This window comes from Triticum urartu, chromosome 2A, assembly GCF_056163025.1.
Source record: "Triticum urartu cultivar PI428250 chromosome 2A, HENAU_Tu73, whole genome shotgun sequence".
Taxonomy (NCBI): Eukaryota; Viridiplantae; Streptophyta; class Magnoliopsida; order Poales; family Poaceae; genus Triticum; species Triticum urartu.
The window spans coordinates 130633985-130659447 of record NC_141874.1 but is presented as its reverse complement, the minus strand read 5'-3'; the positions used below and the strand labels follow the sequence as shown (position 1 = coordinate 130659447).

Here is a 25463-nt window from a genome sequence, read left to right as displayed (position 1 = left end):
TAATATTAACACAAATCAAAACTGTTGACGTATTCCGCAGTGTGTCATCACACTACGGCCAAGTCCTTTACTCGAATCATTTTAACTTTTCCACCTCAGCATGTTTTGCGAGGCGGTTTCCTTGGTACGTCTTGTCAAAGCAGAGATCGTGTACCCCCTTTACGGGATTCTCATCAATACGGACGTGGGTAACCCAACCGCGCCATTTATCACGGCGCTTGGGAGGCAAGCGAGTTTTACTAGGCTGGTGGGGACGCACAACCGCATCCGCCCATATAAGGGGATAAGGATCCACCTTTTTACCTACGCCTTCTTCCTCCTTTGCCTATCCATCTCCTGCGCACTCGAGCTCCAGCGCCCAAGCCCGCACTTCCCACCTCAACCTTCTCCAGCAATGTCCGGAGTGGGAGGCAAGTGGATGGTCTCCTCCGCTACGGAGGGCCAAGTCAAGAAGCTAAGGAAGGCCGGATACCTGTCCAAGGACATCGCGCACCGGCTTCCCGAAAAGGGGCAGCTTCTCCCCACCCCAAGGCCCCATGAGAGGGTAGTATTTCTCCCCCACTTCCTCCGCGGACTGGGTTTTCCACTCCACCCATTTGTCCGGGGGCTCATGTTCTATTACGGCCTGGATTTCCACGATCTGGCCCCGAACTTCATCCTCAACATCTCGGCGTTTATCATCGTGTGTGAGGCTTTCCTCCGCGTTCGCCCTCATTTTGGCCTCTAGCTCAAGACCTTTAACGTCAAGCCCAAGGTGGTGCGTGACAGCCAGGCGGAGTGCGGAGGCGCCATGGCGGGCAAGATGGCCAACGTCCTATGGTTCGAGGGCTCTTTTGTGGAGACCCTAAAGGGGTGGCAATCCGGGTGGTTTTACATCACCGAGCCACACGATCCGAAATGGACCGCAGCCCCCGAGTTCTGATCCGGACCCCCCACGCGGCTTATGTCCTGGAAAGAGACGGGCCTGTCGTGGGGTGACGAAAAAGAGGTGATCGGATTGCAAACATGCATCCAGTCCCTGGTGAACAAGCCAATCCGGCTTGTTAATGTAATCCAGGTTATGCTCGTCCGCCGGATCCTCCCGTGCCAACAACGGGATTTTAATCTGTGGGAGTTCGACCCGGCGCAGCACCAAACCCTTAGCAGGCTCTTCGACACGACGTACGAAGATGCCTGGAAGGTGCTATTCAAGGGTGCCGAGGCTCCCGCATCCGCTTCCGAGGACCACGGATACAGCTGCAGCGTCACGCTAGCGAGGTAAGCTATCTTCACCTTTTACAAGATGTTAAGCTTTCTTCATAGTTTGACTCTATGCGGGATCTAAACTCCCTTACTTTTGACAGGCTTGGCGGGCGATATCCAGACCGATTAACTGTCCGGCTCTGCTGCCCGAAGACCCAGCCCCAGCTCTACTAGTGAAGCTGCTAGTTCCGGCGCCTTATGTGGTGCCGGAGAAGAAGGCTAAGAAGAAGAAGACCACGGGGACTCGAAAGAGTGCCCGTAACGTGGTGGTGTCGGACTCATCATCCGACGAGTCCGAGACGCCCTCTTCCTATGAAAACGAGAAGAAGAAAACTCTCCCCCCCCAGCGGAGGGAGGAGAGAAGAGGAAGGCCGGCCCAACGGGGGAGGCCGAGGGGTCTAGGAAAAGGAAGACCCCTCCGCCGGACTACTCCCTCGACGCCGAAGAGGGCGAAGAGGAGTGGCCAAACAGGGCCAAGCGTCCGGCGAAATCGTAAGTTCGGACATCAGAGTAACTCATGATGTTCCTTTGTTGCATAGCTTTCCCTAATGTCGAACATAATTATGCAGCCCGCCCCGGGCCGAATTCAACGAATCGTCGGGCGGCTCCCTGGACTCATCGGACATGAACTCAGTTCCGCCCGCTGTCTTCCCCCGCACTGCAGACGACGCCGAAGTGGCATCGCGACAAGCTCCGGGGCAGGAGGAGGTGGTCCCGGAGGAGCCGCAAGGCAACCTCCCGGACTCCAGGAGTGAAGGGGATAAGGCCCCCCAGGGCTCCAAGTCCGGCTTTGTGCCGGACACCGCGCCGGAATCTTCCACAGTTCTGGACCGCGGTAGGCGAACTCCTTCCAAGAGGAGCAAGCCTTCTGAGCCGGCGGCCTCCGTCCAACCGGAGGTGCCGAACAATCTGCTGGAGGTGCTTGACGGCGCCTCCATCGACGAGGGGCACCGTACTATTATGAGTACGGTGATCCAGAATGTTCAGTCCGCCAAGAGCGGACTGACTGAAGCTTGCGCTAGCCTTCTAACAGGCTTTAAGGTAAGTAAAAATATGTAAAAATATTACCGCATAGACAGTAGCCCCTGATGCTCTATTTGGCGTTCAGAAAGAAAAGCCGAATAGAGGATCTATTAAATTTCGCAGGAGTCTAACAAAAAAGAGTCAATATGCGAATGCAGGCTTCGCTGCTATCTACCGCCGCACTGACTGCGGAGGTGGGTGTCCTGAAGCAGGACCTCGAGCGGACCGAGCGAGAGCTCGGCCTTGCCAAGCGGCGGCTTGAGGAGAGAGAAGGTAAGAAATACCTTACAGAAAAAGTGCCTATAAAAAGGTGTGATTGCAAAAAAAAATAACAGGATTGTACTGCTTATTGTAGGGGCCACGACTGAGGTGGCGACCCTTAAGCAGGCGCTGTCTGAGGCCGAAAAGAAAACGGCCGCGGAGCGCACCGAGCAAGACAGACTTGGGGCTCAGGTCGGCGAGGTGCAGCAAGAGCTTCAGGCTCTCATGAAAAAACATGAGAGTTTGGAGCTTGAGCCAAAGGCGCAAGCATCCGAGCTCGTGACGGCCCTTGAGACTGCCAAGTCTGCCAAGGCCGAAGCCCAAAAGGCCCTCCAAGAGTTGGAGGAGATGAGGAAGATAGCAGCGGGTAAGGCATTCTTCATGCAAAGAAGAAATATAAAAGTAAACTACTTGTTACTTACCCGAATCCGGAGCTCTCCAGGGGTATTCGAAGATATTCCCCGCAGCATATCCGCCGCCGCCGCATTCTACCGAGCTGAAGAGGGCAGCTCGACGGAGAAGGTGTTCTGGTCTCAATATTCTGAGGCCGGACACCCTGTGCCTTTGAGCGACCAGCTGAAACAGCTGGTCGAGCTCCACAAGGTGGCCTAACAGGCCATGAAGGGCTTCATAGTTCGGCTGTGGCCCGGAGAGGCCCTGCCTGGGAGCTATTTCGGGCTAGTGCGGTGGCTGGTGGAGGCTTGTCCGAGGCTCGAGGTCATCAAGCGCTCTGTCTGCATCGAAGGTGCCCGTCGGGCCCTTGCCCGTGCAAAGGTGCACTGGGGTAAGCTGGACGGTGAGAAGCTTGTGAAGGACGGGCCGCCGCCGGGGAAGGAGCATCGCAAGCCCGAGAACTACTACAAGGATGTTCTTGCAGGTGCCCGCCTTGTGGCGGATGAATGTACCAAGGATGTGATTTTTGAATGAACTCGCTCGTGTTTATCCTGTGCGCTGAAAACTTGTTCATATGCGCTAAGCAATGCTTATTGAATTTAAAATATTACTTTCTGTGCGGCCGTTTATCAAAAAATTGAGAGATGGCCAGTCATCGGCTTCTGCCCCCATGCGACTAGTGCTGGGGTGTTCGAGATAAACCTGAGCGCTCTTTTTCCCATAGTTGGGTCCTTCGAGGGAGGCGCTCAGCACAACGAACCAGGCAATCGGACTATAATGCTTGAACACTCTCACTTAGCCATAGAACTCTATAATTTTAAATTTCGGCGAAGCCCCTAGTTCGGAAGACCGAGTTGGGGGCGCTATCCACGCCTTGGCCGGACAAAGCCAGCTCCTCGCTCGAAGCGGCATAAGTCTTTAGGGACTCGAAAAACCTCTCGAACAGCGACCGGTCTCTCGCCTCATCATGACAGTCAGTTTTAGCTTTCTCCACTGAGGTGCTTAACCCAGCTGAACCGGGGCACAATCGCAGTGGTTCTCTTAGTGCTACCTTAGCCGATAGAGCGGAACGTAAGGCACCAAAACATAGGAGCCAGGCAAACCCAACTGTTGACCCAAATCATGATTCGGAGCCGATGCATATAGTGCTATAAGTTTGGGGTGCCGCACTTGTGAAAGTGTACGGACTTCTCACACCATTATGAGGGGTACTGAAGCCCCTGGCGTGTTTGCCGTACCATGGTGTACGGGTGCAATCATGTCATTTAATAAACATAAATGTGAAAAGAAGATAATGCAAAAAATAGACAATAAGCTAAGCATTGTTTATAGAGAGGCTATTTATCAAAGCCGAACGATACAAATAATGCGGTAAGCAAAAGATATTGGACTATTCAGTATGTCCTGACCAGGGGCAGGCCGCAAATTGTATTTAAAACAGGTATACCGCTCGTAATAGAGACCACCTGGGAGTTCCATAATGCGGCATGGCTTGTCTGCCTCCCTGGATCTTGCATCATTTGTGCGGCAGTCGAATTGCCGAACAGGTCGTCCGAAGTATGGAGTCCTGAAAGTAAGAAAAAATTAAAAAAAGAATCCGGCAGCCCCTAGTACATTTTAAGCCGTATTTTGGGCGTGCCGTTATTGTGCCCTTCCCCTGTGCCCATGGTATTTCAAGGGCGTAGTTATGCACGCGAGGTACTGGTTTCGCTATGTCGCGAAAGCTGGGGTTGGGGCCGCATTGCTACGCTTGCTCAGAGTGTGCCAGGCGGTCCTGCTGTGGGTTACTCCGGGCGCGCTTGGCCGTGTCTAGCTTTTTAATGGCCGGACTGGAGAATTGCCTGAGAAGGCTACTTTGTACCTCCGCCGCGAGAGCCGCCGTATGCTCCTCCGTACGGAGGGAGCGTTCGGTGTTTCCGTTGACCGTAATTACTCCTCGAGGGCCTGGCATCTTGAGCTTGAGATATGCGTAGTGCGGCACCGCATTGAACTTTGCGAATGCGGTTCGTCCGAGCAGGGCGTGATAGCCACCGCGAAACGGGACTATATCGAAGATTAACTCTTCACTTCGGAAATTGTCTGGGGATCCGAAGACCACGTCAAGTGTTACTGAGCCTGTGCAGTTGGCTTCTACACCTGGTATAACGCCTTTAAAGGTCGTTCTTGTGGGCTTAATCCTTGAGGGATCTATGCCCATTTTCCGCACTGTATCCTGATAAAGCAGGTTCAGGCTACTGCCGCCGTCCATGAGGACTCTTGTGAGATGAAATCCGTCGATGATTGGGTCGAGAACCAATGTGGCGAAGCCGCCATGACGGATGCTAGTGGGATGGTCCCTTCGATCAAAAGTGGTCGGGCAGGAGGACCATGGGTTGAACTTTGGGGCGACTGGCTCCATCGCGTATACGTCCCGTAGCGCACGCTTCCGCTCCCGCTTGGGAATGTGGGTTGCGTATATCATGTTCACCGTTCGCACTTGTGGGGGAAAGCCCTTCTGTCCATTGTTGTTCGGCGGCTTGGGCTCCTTGTCGTCGCTGTGCAGCCCCTTGTCTCTGTTTTCGGCCCTTAACTTGCCTGCCTGCTTGAACACCCAACAATCCCTGTTAGTGTGATTGGCTGGCCTTTTGGGGGTGCCATGTATCTGGCACAAGCGATCGAGTACTCGGTCCAAACTGGATGGGCCCTGAGTATTCTTTTTGAATGCCTTTTTCCGCTGACCGGATTTATAGCCTTTGAATCCTGCATTGACTGCCGTGTCTTCATTGCTGTCACTGTTAACGCAGCGTTTTTGCTTATTCTGACGTGTCCTGCCACTTTTGTCCTTGGTATCCAAATTACCAGGGTTCTTTGATAAGTTGTTACTGCGAGCTAGCCAGCTGTCTTCTCCTGCGCAAAAGCGGGTCATGAGTGTCGTGAGGGCTGCCATGGATTTCGGCTTTTCCTGTCCCAGGTGCCGGGCAAGCCACTCGTCGCGGATGTTATGCTTGAAGGCTGCTAGGGCCTCTGCGTCCGGACAGTCGACTATCTGGTTTTTCTTTGTTAGGAACCGCGTCCAGAATTGTCTGGCCGATTCCTCTGGCTGCTGAATTATGTGGCTTAAGTCGTCGGCATTCGGCGGTCGCACATAAGTGCCCTGGAAGTTGTCGAGGAATGCGGCTTCCAGGTCCTCCCAAGAACCGATTGAGTCTGCTGGCAAGCTGTTAAGCCAATGCCGGGCCGGTCCTTTAAGTTTGAGTGGGAGGTATTTGATGGTGTATAGATCATCGCCACGTGCCATGTGGATGTGAAGGAGATAATCCTCGATCCATACCACCGGATCTGTTGTGCCATCGTATGATTCGATTTTTACGGGTTTGAAACCCTCTGGGATTTTATGATCCATTACTTCATTCGTGAAGCATAGCGGGTGTGCGGCGCCTCTGTACTGGGCTATATCACGACGCAGCTCGGAAGAGCTATGTCTGTTGTGTTCGGCCCGGCCGGATTTGTTGTATCCGAAGTGAAGATCATTGTCACATGCCGTAGGGCGCCTGCGCGATCTGTAGATCGATCTTGTTTGTCTTGCCTTATCCTCCAGTATGTCTCGCAGGTCGGGCGCATTTTTCCGTGCCTTAGTTGAGCGGCGTCGGGGCATGGCTTGGGTGGAGGGCCGAGAGGCCTCTCTATCGCGGCCGCGAGGTGGCCGGTCTGCCATGTCATGCGCTGGTGATGTAGGTGCTTCCTCCTCTGATTGGGGTAGCGGCCTGCGCTTCGGGTAACTCTTGGAGGGGCGTTCGAGTTCATACTCTTCGGTCGCAAGGACTTCAGTCCATCTGTCAGCTAGCAAATCTTGGGCAGCTCTAAGCTGTTGCTGCTTTTTCTTGAGGCTGCTTGCCGTGGCTAAAAGCCTACGTTTAAAACGCTTTTGTTCGGCGGGGTCTGATGGTATGACGAATTCGTCGTCATCGAGGCTTGCCTTGTCTTCGGAGGGAGGTGTATAGTTATCATCCTCGACCTCTCGGTCTGCCGATCTCTCATGAGGGCTGGCTTCTCCATCTTCCTATGCCGAATCTTGCTGAGGTGGGTGTTCTTCGGCGCTATCCAGGGTAGTATTATCTCCCGTGCCGGAATCACCGTTTTTGTTTTGGCGGGATTTAGAGCGGCGTCGCTGACGCCGGCGCTTTGGCTGTTTGTTGGGGGCGTCATCCCCCACTGTTCCATCGCCATCTCCATCTTTTGGAGTATCCACCATATATATGTCATATGACGAGGTGGCCTTCCAGCGCCCTACAGGTGCTGGTTCCTGTTCGTCTCCTACATCGTCGTCCATGCCGTCGATGTCTTCGGAGCTGAAGTCAAGCATGTCGGTTAGATCGTCGACAGTGGCTACAAAGTGGGTGGTGGGTGGGCTTTGAATTTCCTCATCGCCCGTATCCCACCCTCGTTGACCGTAGTCTGGCCAGGGCTCTCCTAATAAAGAGAGAGACTTAAGAGAATTCAGGATGTCGCCAAAAGGCGAACGCTGAAAGATGTCTGTGGCGGTGAACTCCATTATCGGCGCCCAATCGGATTCGATTGGCAGGGGCGTGGGGGGTTCGGAGTCCGGGGAGGAGTGTGGATCCTCGGAGTCACGGGTCGTGCAGAGTGCGGGGCTAGCGTTCGGCTCGATCGCTTTTGGGATCGCAGCCCCCGAGGTGACGTCCAACCGCTCATCCTCGATTAGCGCAATAGGCTCCGAGTTAGGGGTCAGAACCGATGCGTGTGCGGCCTCCAGGACACTGTCTGGGGGCAGAGCTAGATCATGCCTCTCGAGATAGTGCGGCGCGCTTGGCTGTTGCTCGAGTCCGTCGAAGATCAAGTCTCCGCGGATGTCAGCCGTGTAGTTTAAGCTTCCAAACCTGACTTGATGGCCAGGGGCATAGCTTTCGATCTACTCCAGGTGGCCGAGCGAATTGGCCCGCAGAGCGAAGCCGCCGAAGACAAAGATCTGTCCGGGGAGCAAAATCTCACCCTGGACCGCATCGTTGTTGATGATCAAAGGAGCCATCAGGCCTAAAGGCGAAGACACAGAGGAACCCTCAATGAAAGCACCAATGTCGGTGTCAAAACCGGCGGATCTCGGGTAGTGGGTCCCGAACTGTGCGTCTAGGCCGGATGGTAACAGGAGGCAGGGAACACGATGTTTTACCCAGGTTCGGGCCCTCTTGATGGAGGTAAAACCCTACGTCCTACTTGATTACTATTGATGATATGGGTAGTACAAGAGTAGATCTACCACGAGATCAAGGAGGCTAAACCCTAGAAGCTAGCCTATGGTATGATTGTTGTATATGGAGTTGATTGCCTACGGACTACAACCCTCCGGTTTATATAGACACCGGATAGGGTTAGGGTTACACAGAGTCGGTTACAATGGTAGGAGATCTTGAATATCCGCATCGCCAAGCTTGCCTTCCACGCCAAGGAAAGTCCCATCCGGACATGGGACGAAGTCTTCAATCTTGTATCTTCATAGTCCAGGAGTCCGGCTACCCGAACACCCCCTAATCCAGGACTCCCTCACCCTCCATGTCGCGCAAGCATGAGGGATTCCCGCTGTAGGGTGTTGCAATACGTTCATGATTCGCTTATAGTGGGTTGCTTGAGTGACAGAAGCATAAACCCGAGTAAGGGGGTTGTTGCGTATGGGATAAAGGGGACTTGATGCTTTAATGCTATGGTTGGATTTTACCTTAATGATTTTAGTAGTTGTGGATGCTTGCTAGAGTTCCAATCATAAGTGCATATGATCCAAGAAGAGGAAGTATGTTAGCTTATGCCTCTCCCTCATATGAAATTGCAATGACGACTATCGGTCTTGTTAACAATTGCCTAGGACAATTCCGCACACCGGCCCATCATTATTCCACACTCGCTATTTATTTAGTCATATATTCTAACTTTATGATAACAACACCTACTTTTATATTTTAGCTCTCCTATATCATGCAAAGTCATCCTCTTCATACCCACAATGTAGTTTTATTTCTCGTTTCTAGTTGGAAGCAAACGTTCGGTGTACGTAGAGTTGTATCAGTGGCAGATAGGGCTTGAGAGAATGTTGATCTTACCTTTAGTTACTTGTGGGTTCGACACTCCATACTTATCACTTCCACCTTTGGGAATTTCTACGATGATTCCCTGCACTTGGGGATTATCATACGTACACGTTCGCGACCAGAATGACAACGCTACGTATGCTTCGACCTGGTGGGTCCCGACTGTTAGGCACTTCCTTGCGTGTGAAGATGTAGCTGGTGGGTCCCAGCAGTCAGGGGGGCGAATAATTTTTTTGCCCATAATATGGACACAGTTGCTTGCGTGGGAAGATGTAGCTGGTGGGTCCCAGCAGTCAGGGGGAGAAAACATTATTTTTCAGGGTAAAAAGGATGCTGTTTCATGCATGCATCCATGGGCGTGGTGCGTCCCCACTATCAGCCTCTCACGTACAGTCATCTTCCGATGACTCTCAGTTGTTGACCATGTTGACCACACCATGCCGAGCGCACCAAGGCCGGTGGACAACGGCGAGGCCCCAGACTGGAACGACCCGGAGATGGGGAAGACGCAGCAGTGGAGTCGCAGATGGAGAGGAGTGGGAAACTTGACTGGTTCGGGTGCGCGGGAGCACTGCCGCCCATGGGAGACAGGAGAAAGAACAGAGGTTGAAGAAGGAGCACAGTTGTTGGATTAACATCCAATGGTACAGCTGCTATAATAATTTGTTGATTAAGTTGACAAAACCCTGCATACACATCTGCTTAGTAGGCCCACAAGTCAGCCACCAAATCTACCGGGTCCCAGCTGTCATCGGGAGGAATGGTTTTTTTCGCATAACAAGGAGGCACTTCCTTCCATGCAAAGATATAGCTGGTGGGTCCCAGCTGTCAAGGGGAGGAAACAACTTAATAAGAAGGAACTTTCCTTGCGTGCGACCATGGACCTCGTGGGTCCCAGCCGTCAGGCTCTCCAAGTACATTCCTCTTCCGATGACTCTCGTTTGTTGACCACGCCGAGCGCAGCGAGGCGATGGACGATGGTGAGGCCCCAGACTGCAACGACCCAGGGATGGGGAAGACGCGGCAGTGGAGTCGCATACGGAGAGGAGTGGGAAACTTGACTGGTTCAGGTGCGGGGTGGGCCTACACTCGGTAGAGAATAACATGAGGTGCGGAGTGGAGGGATGGCCTGGCTGTCGGCGGGGTAGCGTTTCGCTGAGGCACGCAAAACAACGCCGCTAGATGCCGGAGGCTAGAGCAGGCGGTCCTGGCAGCGCTGGCGGAAGAAGACGAGAGATTGAAGAAGAATGCCGGCCGTTGGATGTAAATCCAACACGTTGTTAGGCTTCGACCTACTGGCCCACATGCCAGCCAATCCATTTGTTTTTAGTCCATTTAGTGGGCTGGGTGAAACAATGATGTAGCATCTATGCAGCCCGTTTATATATATGGTAGAATTTAAAGCCCATTTGCATTTTTCTCGAAATCCGCGGACTTGTTGGGCTGGGGGAAAATATCATGTTGGGCTGGACGAGAAATGTTATAAAAACATAAACACATGATTGCACGTCTATTACTGCATTGGTCAGTAAAATATTTGCAAGCTTATGTACGCAATCACTAGGAGTTAACTTGCCAAGTTATATATAAACAATTATTATTATTATTTTGTAAGAACTTTCAACTTATGAAATAAAATATCATTTTAATTTGATGAGTTAATAGGACGTGGTGTATTATTATTTTTTAGGCTAGACGTGGGACAGTTGAGTTGGTTCTAGGGAAAAGTACTGGGAGAAAACTCAGTTTACATCAAAAATAAAGTGGGAGAAAATTCAGATATAGGATTAATGAAAACGAAAAATAAAGGAAGTGGGAAGGTCTATAAAATGGTTGGGCGAATGACAGGTTTAACGGAACCTTATGTTGTTTCTATTATATATATATGTAATAAAATAAGATATAAATATAGGTTCAGTTTTGCATTCTTATAGAAAACATAGGTTCAGTTTTGCATTCTTATAGAAAAATAGAACTGAGCTGTGGGTCATCTTGAAAAAACAAACATAACTTGGGCTGCTGATGTTATAGACACGCTAGGTTGGGAGGCACAGAGGCCGCTTGATACCCGCTGGATCCAAAAAATGTTGAAACATGTCATGGGCTGCCCCTGTTAAACAAAAAACCTAGGCCATGGACCTGGTGGGCCCGAGACTATCAACCTCTCGACGAACAGTTGTCTCCCGATTCCTCTTGTTTTGCTGACCATGTTGGGAACGACAGACAGCGGCGCCGCGGTGAGAGCACCAAGGCGGAGGACGACATCGAGACCTTGGACCAAACGAACCGGAGCGGGGGAAGATGCAGGCGGAGGAGAGTATGAGGGTTAACTTGCTCGGGTGCAGGGTGGGCCGGTGGAGCTGCCGTCGTCGGACAATGTGTGGGAGTAGAGGGATGGCCAGCCGCTGTATAGGAAGAGGACGAAAGATTGAACAAAATAAAGAACTACAAATGGATAGGTGGTTGGTCCCATATGTCTGTGTACGAGACCTGCTGGGTCCACCTGAGAAGGGGAATATGTTGCCAGGAAGGAGATTCAAAGCACGACAGCCGAGTGAACTAGTTTTTTTAAACGAACAAGTGAACTAGTTACATACATAAGCAAATAGCCACTAAAAAAGCAAATAGGTTAACGCGTTCTTAAATGAAATATTTCGGACAAAACAGATAACTACGACGCATAGGCTAATGCATGAAACACTCAGATGATAAAGGTGGTTATAAACAGATAAAGTACAACATCTAGACCTTCCTGGCACGCTTGATCATGATGCTGCGGCTGTCCGTGTACTCGTCGGTTATGGGAAGCAGACACGCCCTCATGTCCAAGATCCGCCTGTACATGTCGTAGCATGCGTTTGCGTCCTTGGCCGCGTAGGTTATGTAGGCTAGATTTAGAGGTACCTCCCACATGTTCAGGTCCTTGGTGTCATTGTCTTCTTTCATATTGGCGTATCAGGGGTCGATGATGGTCTCGGCGAGGTCAACCACGGAGTCCTTCTCCTTCCCGTTGCCGATGATCTTGTATTGCTTCTGGATGTCGACAAGCTTGCTGCACCAGATGGCCGAATCGTCGTGTTCTTCCTTCTCTCCACCGCAGCGAAGGTGTAGTCGGCGCTGCCGATGAAACGGGCGAATGCTCCAGAACCTCTGATGGCCCTACAACAGTGGTAGACGAGAACCTCGTCCCGCACACATACCTGGGCGATGGTGATCCGCCGGTCCCTGTCAGGAGACGAATGGATGGGCACAAGGTCTAAGTCCTACGACCTTGTGCTTTCTTGTCCTGTAGGTACTGCTTGAACTCAGCAAGGCAGAGCTTCACCGAGTCCGGATCATTGGTGTACATCACATTCAACTTGGTGCAGCCATAGGACTGAACGGCGAACTCAAAGGAGAACTCCTTGCTGAAGTCCATATCCAGCAGGCTCACCCCTCGGATCGCCATTGGAGTCTCTTCAAGTGAACGAGTGGGTAGGCGGCGGCAGCAGTCCGTTTTTCAGCTCTTGGGGAACTGGATTCAACAGTAAACTGAGTGTGTACAGGCGACAACAGTTACTACCCATCCCTCGCCTGCTGCATGACCGGCAGAAGATGCACCCTCGGCGCATTCAAATGCCTCCATTAAGAAACCTACTCCGGTCACACGTCGGTTCACGAGCGGGTCTGTATTGGCACTTTCACACAGATAATACTACCAAGTTTGAACTATTTGTTATGGTTGTTGTCCTTTGCATCATCATGCTATGTTTCCCAGCTTGCAAGATTCAGAACCAAAAAATAAGATCCAAATAATAAGTACAACAAAGATGCCTACACATCTCATTGATTCCCAGCTTGCAAAATTCATAACCAACAAATAAGATTCAAATCATAAGTACAACAAATATGCCTACACATCTCATTGATTCCTAGCTTGCAAGATTCAGAACCAACCCATTAGAGCCTTTTGATAAAGTGAATATCGGGATTAAATCCATCTTGGCTAGCCGTGTCATACAACCGAAGAACTTGCTGAATGCTCTAGACCGTCACAACATCTGTAGTTGAGTATTACTATTTGCACAACACAAATAAGAAGAACCTGATTACTATAATTGTGGCACTCCTTGAACTCAACCTGCAACTCCACTCGGATGAGGCCTGCCTGGACTTCCATGATTTAATTCATGTGCCTTTTCTGCAGTTCACCTGAAATGAAGCAAATATTGCATCATTCAGCTGGCAGGTTCTTTAGTAGTTGCACTAAAATTGAGGAACATTAAGGTTGGCTGTCCTTCTCATGTAAGGTGCAACTATAATTTGCTAATCCTTTTGTGCAGTTCCACTAAAATAAAGTGCCATTGTGGTGACAGTGACGACTCATCTTGCAAAGGCTAATAAAATGTTGCACGAGATTACCAGCAGAATTTGACGGAGATTTTGGAAACTCCAATCACCATTTTGTGCAGTTCCACCAAAATTGAGAGATGTTGCCCACGTGACATTTTAGTTGAACTGCCCAAGACACTCATTCCAAAAAGGGAGTGTTTTGTGTAGTTCACCAAAAGGTCACAATAGCAACAAGGTGAAATGGATATCCCTATCTTCACAAAAAGATAGAAAGTAAAAAGTTGCTGGTTAATAAGAATATAGGAAACATACACGAAATGAAAAGAAGCATCTTAATTATGTTCATGGAAATCACGCAAGGACAATAGAAAATTTAAAACGTTAGCAATGCTTCATGTTACCGGAAGCATTACGATCAACAATGACATTCGTCAAATATGGGATTACTTTAATGGTGGCATTGCTTGTTTACCAGATACAGTAAATCAACAATAGCTAAAGAGTTGGTTTAAGGGCATGGGACCGTGGGGACACCAGGACACTCAACAGTGTAAAGGATAAACTTACTTATCATATTGGGGTAAACAACAGGAGTACCATTTATAACACAATTTAATTGCATCATATCACTAGAGGCATTAGATTAACAATAACATTGGTTAGACATGTCCCTAAGGTAACAGTGTGATCGCTTCATTTTACATGCGCCCTTACATTAACAACAACAAAAGGTTGGTATAAGGACATGCAACAGTGGACGCATCAGCACAATGTACCTACAAGGAGGCATAAAGTGGTGATGCCGAGTTTGTTCATGCTCTGTGAGGGCAGCAAATCTAATCCTGGAGACCTTTTACTATGTGAGGGCAGCAAATCTAATCCTGGAGACCTTTTACTATGTGAGGGCAGCAAATCTAATCCTAGAGACCTTTTACTATGTGAGGGCAGCAAATCTAATCTTGGAGACCTTTTACTATGTGAGGGCAGCGAATCTAATCCTGGAGACCTTCTATAATTTGAGGGCAACAATTCTAATCCTGGAGACCTTTTACTATGTGAGGGCAGCAAATCTAATCCTGGAGACCTTTTACTATGTGAGGGCAACAATTCTAATCCTGGAGACCTTTTACTATGTGAGGGCAACAAATCTAATCCTGGACATATTCTGTCCACCAGCCGCCACTTTCTATCCTTTTTTCAACCAATAATAGATCTGTTCCTTATCTAGTTTGTACTGCATTTCCCCATTATTCCCTTTTCAACCAAGAGACCGGGCAGGTATCCGGTCTCTACTACTTTCACCATATTATTTCCTCTTTGAATCAAGTCCTAGATTCATGCTACAACTTTCCTCCCTTTCTTCGTTATTTGAACCAACTCCTAGATTCGAATGCATGAAGTAGCTTTACCTCTAATAATACTAAAAATTTAGGTGGCTTTGGAAGAGCTGATGGGAGTAGAAAAAGGTGCACATGCAGACACGTGGGGAGCTGGGGCAGTAAAGCAAGGCCGCTTTCGAAGAACTTATACCCGAGGGTCGTCGGGATGTCGACGGCGGCAGGTCGGATCTGCCACAATACGACAGGGAGGAAGAAGGGTTGAAGGACCTCCCGAGCCGGCACTGTGTCAGAGAGAATGGCACGGGCAGATGATCGGGCCCCTACGGCAGCTGTGGGTTTCCTCCCTCACCGGCGATGACCGCGTGAATGATGCACCTAGTTCTCTACACACACCAGCCGAAGGGATCCTGCCAGATCTGTGACTAGCAGTGAGCAGAGAGAAAATGTCGCTACCGCTGTCTTGTTTAGATCTGGAGAGGATGAGAGAATAAACAGAGCAACCCTAGTAAAGCAAGCGCTCAGGCCCCGGCGTACATATATAGTGGAGTGATTATCTTTTTCTCTCCACAACAAGCGTTTCAATTTTTGTACGTGGCATTAAAGAAAAGAAACTCTCTATTTAAGGTGTGTAACTGTACGACTCCTACTTACTACTACTACAACCTCCGTCCTGGTTTATAGGTCACCTTTGTAGTTCGTGCCAAATTTTGACCAAATATTTAGCTAACAAAATGTTAATGCATGTCAACAAAAATTATATCACTGGATTCGTATTTCAACATTGTTATCAATGATATAATTTTTGGTAACATGCATGAACGTTTTGTTAGTTCAATCTATAGTCAAAATTTGACACAATATACAATGGGGACCAATAAACTAGGACGGAGGTAGTAGTAGTAGTAGTATTGTTCACTTGTGCTCCCCGGCCCTCCATTCATTGACCAACCCCACAGGTGAATAAACATACAGTACTAGTATTTATATAGAACAAACAAGCTTGAACTATTTTCGCGTAGTTAAAAGTTGAGGGCGGGGCTTTTCCCGAGTAGTACGCGCGGCAGTTTTCACGTAGGCGGTTTGACAGAGAGGCAAGGAGGGTGAGGGAGTAGCGGATTCAACTTACTTACTGCTGGAAAGGTCGGGCTGTCTGACGTGACGACGCGTTACTGCTGGAAAGACATGTGATATGACTACTCACTATAGTCATGAATTACTGGTGGTACGACCGGGGTGATGCCTGAGGGAGTCCTAGATTAGGGGGTCCTCGGACAGCCGGACTATATACTTTGGCCGGACTGTTGGACTATGATGATACAAGATTGAAGACTTCGTCCCGTGTCTGGGTGGGACTCTCCTTTGCGTGGAAGGCAAGCTTGGTTATTCGGATATGTAGATCTCCTTCTCTATAACCGACTCTGTGTAACCCTAGCCCCTCTGGTGTCTATATAAACTGGAGGGTTTAGTCCATAGGACAACAACAATCATAATCATAGGCTAGCTTCTAGGGTTTAGCCTCTTCGATCTCGTGGTAGATCAACTCTTGTAATACTCATATCATCAAGATCAATCAAGCAGGAAGTAGGGTATTACCTCCATCGAGAGGGCCCGAACCTGGGTAAACATTGTGTCCCCCGCCTCCTATTACCATCAGCCTTAGACGCACAGTTCGGGACCCCCTACCCGAGATCCGCCGGTTTTGACATCGACATTGGTGCTTTCATTGAGAGTTTCACTGTGCCGTCACGTAAAGGCTTGATGGCTCCTTCGATCATCGGCAATGATGCGATCCAGGGTGAGGTTTTTCTCCCCGGACAAATCTTCGTATTCGGCGGCTTCGTACCGCGGGCCAACTCGCTTGGCCATCTGGAGCAGATCGAGAGCTACGCCCCTGGCCATCAGGTCAGGTTTGGAAGCTTGAACTATAATGCCGACATCCGCGGAGACTTGATCTTTGACGGATTCGAGCCCATGTCAGGTGCACCGCACAGTCACGACGAGCATGACTTAGGTCTGCCGTCGGACGGTGTTCGGGAGATCACACCTGTGGCTACTCCGGCCCTCAATTCGGAGTAGATCGTGCCGTCTGAGGACGGGTGGATGGACCTTGCCACGGAGGCCGCACACTCAGCGGCGATAGAGCCGAATACTGACTTCACCTCCTATGAGACCTGTGTTACCGGACCCTTGGATTCGTCCCCGGCCACAGGCTCTGAACCGCCTGCGTCCGTGCCTATCCAATCTGATTGGGCACCGATCATGGAGTTTACCTCCGCGGATATTTTTCGGCACTCGCCCTTGGCCGATGTGCTAGATTCATTGAGGTCTCTGTCCTTGTCAGGAGACCCTTGGCCGAACTATGTCTGGCTTGAGTGGGAAGCGGACGACAAAGAAATTCATTCCCCACCCACCACCCACTTAATAGCCACTGTCGTCGATTTAACCGACATGCTTGATTTCGGCTCCGAAGACATCAACAGTATGGACGACGATGCAGGAGAAGAATAGGAACCACTGATAACCCACAAGCACAGGGGATCGTAACAGTTTTCGAGGGTAGAGTATTCAACCCAAATTTATTGATTCAACACAAGGGGAGCCAAAGAATATTCTCAAGTATTAGCAGCTGAGTTGTCAATTCAACCACACCTGGAAACTTAATATCTGTAGCAAAGTATTTAGTAGCAAAGTAATATGATAGTAGTGGTAACGATAGCAAAAGGTAATGGCAGCAAAAGTAGTGTTTTTGGTATTTTGTAGTGATGACAGCAATAGCAACGGAAAAGTAAATAAGAGAAGAACAATATATGGAAAGCTCGTAGGCAATAGATTGGTGATAGAGAATTATGCCGGATGCGGTTCATCATGTAACAGTCATAACCTAGGGTGAAAAAGAACTAGCTCCAATTCATCAATGTAATGTAGGCATGTATTCCGAATATAGTCATACGTGCTTATGGAAAAGAACTTGCATGACATCTTTTGTCCTACCCTCCCGTGGCAGCGGGGTCCTAGCAGAAACTAAGGGATATTAAGGCCTCCTTTTAATAGAGTACCAGACCAAAGCATTAACACATAGTGAATACATGAACTCCTCAAACTACGGTCATCATCAGGAGTGGTCCCGATTATTGTCACTTCGGGGTTGCCGGATCATAACACATAGTAGGTGACTATAGACTTGCAAGATAGGATCAAGAACTCTCATATATTGATGAAAACATAATAGGTTCAGATCTGAAATCATGGCACTCGAGCCCTAGTGACAAGCATTAAGCATAGCAAAGTCATAGCAACATCAATCTCAGAACATAGTGGATACTAGGGATCAAACCCTAACAAAACTAACTCGATTACATGATAAATCTCATCCAACCCATCACCGTCCAGCAAGCCTATGATGGAATTACTCACGCACGACGGTGAGCATCATGAAATTGGTGATGGAGGAAGGTTGATGATGACGATGGCGGCGGATTCCCCTCTCCGGAGCCCCGAACGGACTCCAGATCAGCCCTCTTGAGAGGTTTTAGGGCTTGGCGGCGGCTCCGTATCGTAAAACGCAATGAATCCTTCTCCTTTATTTTTCTCTCCCTGAAAGCAAATATACAGAGTTGGAGTTGAGGTCGGAGGAGCTCCAGGGGGCCCACGAGGTAGGGGGGCGCGCCAAGGGGGGGGGGGCAGGCGCGCCCCCACCCTCGTGGCTAGGGTGTGGCCCCCTGGTCTTCATCTTTTGCAAGATTTTTTATTATTATTTCCAAAAAGATGTTCCGTGAAGTTTCAGGTCATTCCGAGAACTTTTGTTTCTGCACATAAATAACACCATGGCAATTCTGCTGAAAATAGCGTCAGTCTGGGTTAGTTCCATTCAAATCATGCAAGTTAGAGTCCAAAACAAGGGCAAAAGTGTTTGGAAAAGTAGATACGACGGAGACATATCAACTCCCCCAAGCTTAAACCTTTGCTTGTCCTCAAGCAATTTACTTGACAAACTGAAGTGATAAAGAAAAACTTTTACAAACTCTGTTTGCTCTTGTTGTTGTAAATATGTAAAGCCAGCATTCAAATTTTCAGCAAAGATTATAAACTAACCATATTCACACTAACACTTAGGTCTCATGTTTACTCATATCAATGGCATAATCAACTAATGAGCAATAATAATAAATCTCGGATGACAACACTTTCTCAAAACAATCATAATATGATATAACAAGATGGTATCTTGCTAGCCCTGAGACCGCAAAACATAAATGCAGAGCACCTTTAAAGATCAAGGAATGACTAGACATTGTAATTCATGGTAAAAGAGATCCAGTCAAGTCATACTCAATGTAAACTAACAGTAATGAATGCAAATGTCAGCGGTGGTCTCCAACTGGTGCTTTTTAATAAGAGGATGATGACTCAACATGAAAGTAAATAGATAGGCCCTTCACAGAGGGAAGTAGGGATTTGTAGAGGTGCCAGAGCTCGGTTTTGAAATAGAGGTGAATAATATTTTGAGTGGTATATTTTCATTGTCAACATAACAACCAAGAGATGGCGATATCTTCCATGCTACACACATTATAGGCGGTTCCCAAATAGAATGGTAAAGTTTATACTCCCCCTCCACCAACAAGCATCAATCCATGGCTTGCTCGAAACAACGAGTACCTCCAACTTACAAGAGTCCTAGGGGGAGTTTTGTTTGCAATTATTTGGATTTAGTTTGCATAAAGCATGGGACTGGGCATCCCGGTGACTAGCCACTTTCTCGTGAGTGAGGAGTGGAGTCCACTCCTCTTGAGAATAACCCGCCTAACATGGAAGATATGGACAACCCTAGTTGATACACGAGCTATTCGAGCATACAAAACAGAATGTTTATTTGAAGGTTTAGAGTTTGGCACATACAAATTTACTTGGAACGGCAGGTAGATACCGTATATAGGTAGGTATGGTGGACTCATATGGAATAACTTTGGGGTTTATGGAGTTGGATGCACAAGCAATATTCCTGCTTAGTACAAGTGAAGCTAGCAAAAGACTAGGAAGCAACCAACTAGAGAGCGACAACAGCCATGAACATGCATTAAAGTTAATGAACATTGAGTGCAAGCATGAGTAGGATATAATCCACTATGAACATAAATATCGTGAAGGCTATGTTGATTTTGTTTCAACTACATGCGTGAACACGTGCCAAGTCAAGTCACTTAAATCATTCAGAGGAGGATACCACCCTATCATACCACATCACAACCATTTTAATAGCATGTTGGCACGCAAGGTAAACCATTATAAGCTCCTAGCTAATTAAGCATGGTACAAAAAACTATGATCTCTAGTTGTCATTGCAAACATGTTTATTCATAATAGGTTGAATCAGGAACGATGAACTAATCATATTTACAAAAACAAGAGAGGTCGAGTTCATACCAGCTTTTCTCATCTCAATCAGTCCATCATATATCCTCATAATTGCCTTTCACTTGCACGACCGAACGATGTGGATAATAATAATAGTGCACGTGCGTTGGACTAAGCTGGAATCTGCAAGCATTCAATAAACAGGAGAAGACAAGGCAATATGGGCTCTTTTGTCAGATCAACAATAATGCATATAAGAGCCACTTCAACAATTTTAATTATGGTCTTCTCCTATCGACCCCCAAAGAAAAGAAATAAAACTATTTACACGGGAAATCTCCCAACAAGAAAAAGAAGAACAAAAATCTTTTTGGGTTTTATTTTTAATTACTACTACAAGCATGGAAATTAAAACTAGCTAAAAGCTACAACTATTTTTTTGGTTTTTCTTAAGGTTTATTAAACACACAAGAAGAAAGCATAAAAAATAAATATACTAGCATGGATGATACAATGAAAAAGTATGAGCACCGACAACTAGCAATGAGTGTGTGAACATGAATGTAATGTCGGTGAGAGATACATACTCCCCCAAGCTTAGGCTTTTGACCTAAGTTGGTCTATGGCCACGGTTGGCCTGGCGGATATCCATAGTAATAGTTGGGGTCGTACTGCGATGCAGCAATCATTGCATCGTGGGCTGCAGCTTGGAGGCGAGCTATCTCAGCTCTCCTCTTATACTCTTCCGCCTCCTCTCTGGTTATAAAATATCTCCTTTTTGCCTAAAAGTCAAAGAAAGTAGAAGCAGGGAGAGTGACGTGATAGGTGCATCGTCTGTCAAAGATTAGTCGGGAGGAACTGATCGTTCCTCTCAACAAACTGATGACGAACCATAGCCTCATAATCCAAATAAGCAGGAGGCAACTCAATATCATCTTCACGTATGGTTATACCAAGAAAATTAGCTATGCGGTTTGCATAAATTACACCAAAGAAATCTCCATTAAATCTATTAAGATGCAACCTACGTGCAACAATGGCTCCCAAATTATAAGATTTATCTCCTAACACAGCACTCCTAAGAATACTGAGGTCAGGGACACACATGTGACATGCCTCATCTTTACCATTAATGCATCTACCTATGAAGAGAGCAAAATAATGTATAGCAGGAAAGTGAATGCTCCATATGGTAGCTTGTGTTATATCTCTAAATTCCCCCATAGTTATACTAGCAAGAAAATCTCTAAATTCAGATTTACGAGGTTCCCTAACACTACCCCATTGTGGAAGTTTGCAAGCAGTGGTAAAATCCTCTAAGTCCATCGTACAAGATTTTTCATAAGATCAAACAGGACAGTTGGAGAATTGCGTGAAGATGAAAATTCAAACCTCCTCACAAAGGAACTAGTGAGATAGTGGTACTGGCGGCACTTTTCCTCCTCGAAGCTCACAAGATTAGCGTTACGCAAATATGCGTTAAATTCTTCCTTGATTTCCGCTCGATCCATAAAGTCCTATGAAGGCCATTCACAGGGCCGCACTGGAGCGTCCCTTGGTGGCTCATCATCAGCATCACGCATTGCAAGCCTGGGTTCTTGTTTCCTTGAAGAGCCACCTTGGTACATTTTCCTAAACATATTTCTTCCTCTGAAAAATTTCTGAAATTTTTAGTATCTTAAAATAAAAGTGAACCAAACTCAACAATATTGATAGCAACTACTCCTACAAGTGCCTAGAGCCTATATCATGCATCAAAACTACTTGGAACCATATAAATTTGACATGCAAGCTCAAGAACAGGGTCACCTAGGCAGCACAAATTTGCAATGAATAAAGCACTAGAACAAAAACTAATTGGACCAATGGAGGAGTCACATACCAAGGAACAATCCCCTAAGCAGTTTTGTGAGAGGTGCTTTGAGCAAGGAGATCGAAAATGGCAGCAAAATGAGCTTGGACTCGGGTTTGAACTGGATAATCATGTTTGTGGGAGGAAGGAGTGTGTAGGTGCAGGAATAAGTGGAGGAGGGCCACCGTGGGCCCATGAGGCATGGGGCGGGCCCAGGGGGTAGGGCGTGCCCTCCACCCTCGTGGCCAGGTGGATGCCCCCCGTGCTGTGTTCTCAGTGCCAAATATTCTCAAATATTCTAGAAAAAAATCATATTTAAATTTCAGGGCATTTGGAGAACTTTTATTTTTGGGGTATTTTTATATTGCACGGATAAATCAGATAACAGACGAAAAATACTTATTTTTATTTTATTTAGTATAAATAAAAGAAAGTAAAAGGAGGGTACAAAGAGTTGTGTTTTCTAAATTCATCCATCTCATGATCATCAAAAGGAATCCACTAACAAGGTTGATCAGGTCTTGTTAACAAACTCATTCCGAATAACATGGAACCGGAGAATCTTCGAATAACACTAGGTTACCTCAACGGGGATATGCACATCCCCAACAATAAGAATATCATATTTCTTCTTGATAGTAGGAAGAGGAAATTCAAAACCTCAAAAAATAATCGATGGCATTTTTCCAATAGAATTGATACTGTGGACTTGAGGTTGTTTCCTCGGAAAGTGTACCGTATGCTCATTACCATTAACATGAAAAGTGACATTGCCTTTGTTGCAATCAATAACAGCCCCTATAGTATTCAAAAAGGGTCTTCCAAGAATAATAGACATACTATCGTCCTCGGGAATATCAAGAATAACAAAGTCCGTTAAAATAGTAACGTTTGCAACCACAACAGGCACATCCTCACAAATACCGACATGTATAGGAGTTGATTTATCAGCCATTTGCAAAGATATTTCCGTAGGTGTCAACTTATTCAAATCAAGTCTACGATATAAAGAGAGAGGCATAACACTAACACCGGCTCCAAGATCACATAAAGCAGTTTTAACATAGTTTCTTTTAATGGAGCATGGTATAGTGGGTACTCCTGGATCTCCAAGTTTCTTTGGTATTCCACCCTTAAAAGTATAATTAGCAAGCATGGTGGAAATTTCAGCTTCCAGTATCTTTCTTTTATTAGTAACAATTTCTTTCATGTACTTAGCATAAGGATTCATTTTAAGCATATCAGTTAATCGCATACGTGAAAGATAGGTCTAATCATTTCAGCAAAGCGCTCAAAATCCTCATCATCCTTTTTCTTGCATGGTTTAGGAGGGAAAGGCATGGGTTTCTGAACCCATGGTTCTCTTTATTTACCATGTTTCCTAGCAACAAAGTCTCTCTTATCATAATGTTGATTCTTTGATTGTGGGTTATCAAGATCAACAACAGGTTCAATTTCTATATCATTATCATTGCTAGGTTGAGCATCAACATGAACATTATCATTAACATTATCACTAGTTTCATGTTCATTACCAGATTGTGTTTCAGCATCAGAAATAGAAATATCATTTGGATTCTTAGGTGTTTCAGTAATAGGTTCACTAGAAGCACGCAAAGTCCTATCATTTTTCCTTTTCTTCCTTTTAGAATGACTAGGTGCATCTATATTATTTCTCTGAGAATCTTGCTCAATTCTCTTAGGATGGCCTTTAGGATACAAAGGTTCCTAAGTCATTTTACCACCTCTAGTCATAACTCTAACAACATTATCATTATTCTTACTATTCAGTTCATTGAGCAAATCATTTTGAGCTTTAAGTACTTGTTCTACTTGAGTGGTAACCATAGAAGCATGTTTGCTAATAAGTTTAAGTTCACCTTTGACATTATCCATATAATCACCCAAGTGTTCAAGCATACCAGCACTTCATTTCAATTCTCTACCAAAATAAGCATTGAAGTCTTCTTGCTTAACCATAAATTTATCAAACTCATCTAAGCATGGGCTAGCAAACTTAGTAAATGGGATTTTAGCTTTATCATATCTATAGAGAGAATTTACCTTTACTACCTGTGTCGGGTTATCAAGACCATGTATTTCTTCAATAGGAGATGGATTAAAATTATGCATTTCTTCGAAAGGCGGTAAGTTAAGACCATGTATTTCTTCAATAAGAGGTAAATTCTTAACATCTTCAGCTTTAATACCCTTTTCTTTCATGGATTTCTTTGCCTCTTGCATATCTTCAGGACTGAGAAATAGAACACCCCTTTTCTTCGGAGTTGGTTTAGGAATAGGCTCAGGAAGTGTCCAATTATTTTCATTAGTCAACATATTGTTTAATAGAATTTTAGCTTCATCCGGTGTTCTTTCCCTGAAAACAGAACCAGCACAACTATCCAGGTAATCTCTGGAAGCATCGGTTAGTCCATTATAAAAGATATCAAGTATTTCATTTTTCTTAAGAGGATGATTAGGCAAAGCATTAAGTAATTGGAGAAGCCTCCCCCAAGCTTGTGGGAGACTCTCTTCTTCAATTTGCACAAAATTATATATATCCCTTAAAGCAGCTTGTTTCTTATGAGCAGGGAAATATTTAGAAGAGAAGTAATAAATCATATCTTGGGGACTACGCACACAACCAGGATCAAGAGAATTAAACCATATCTTAGCATCACCCTTTAATGAGAACGAAAATATTTTAAGGATATAAAAGTAGCGAGTTCTCTCATCATTAGTGAACAGGGTGGCTATATCATTTAATTTAGTAAGATGTGCCACAACAGTTTCAGATTCATAGCCATAAAAAGGATCAGATTCAACCAAAGTAATTATATCAGGATCAACAGAGAATTCATAATCCTTATCAGTAACATAGATAGGTGAAGTAGCAAAAGCAGGGTCAGGTTTCATTCTAGCACTAAGGGATTGCTGCTTCCATTTAGCTAATAACCTCTTTAGATCATATCTATCATTGCAAGCTAAAATAGCTCTAGCAGATTCTTTATCCAGAATATAACCCTTAGGAACAAGAGGCAATTCATATTTATTAGGGGGAGAGTCTTCATCATTACTTTCATCAATATTATCATTTTAAATAATTTCATTCTCTCTAACCCTAGCAAGTTGTTCATCAAGAAATTCACCAAGTGGCATAGTAGTATCAAGCATAGAAGTAGTTTCATCATAAGTATCATGCATAGCAGAAGTGGCATCATCAATAACATGCGACATATCAGAATCAATAGCATAAGCAGGCTTAGATGTCGCAAGCTTACTCAAAACAGAAGGTGAATCAAGTGCAGAGCTAGATGGCAGTTCCTTACCTCCCCTCGTAGTTGAGGGATATATCTTGGTTTTTGGATCTCTCAAGTTCTTCATAATGATAAGCAGATATAAATCCCAAGTGATTCATAGATAGAGCTATGCTCCCCGGCAACGGCGCCAGAAAATAGTCTTGATAACCCACAAGTACAGGGGATCACAATAGTTTTCGAGGGTAGAGTATTCAACCCAAATTTATTGATTCGACACAAGAGGAGCCAAAGAATATTCTCAAGTATTAGCAGCTGAGTTGTCAATTCA

At 46.4% G+C, this 25463-nt stretch overlaps 1 pseudogene; it reads right to left on the bottom strand.

Moving 5' to 3' along the window:
• Positions 1 to 13158: 13158 nt before the first annotated feature.
• On the bottom strand, positions 13159 to 25259 carry LOC147984263 (uncharacterized; annotated as a pseudogene).
• Between the last annotated feature and the right edge of the window lie 204 nt (positions 25260 to 25463).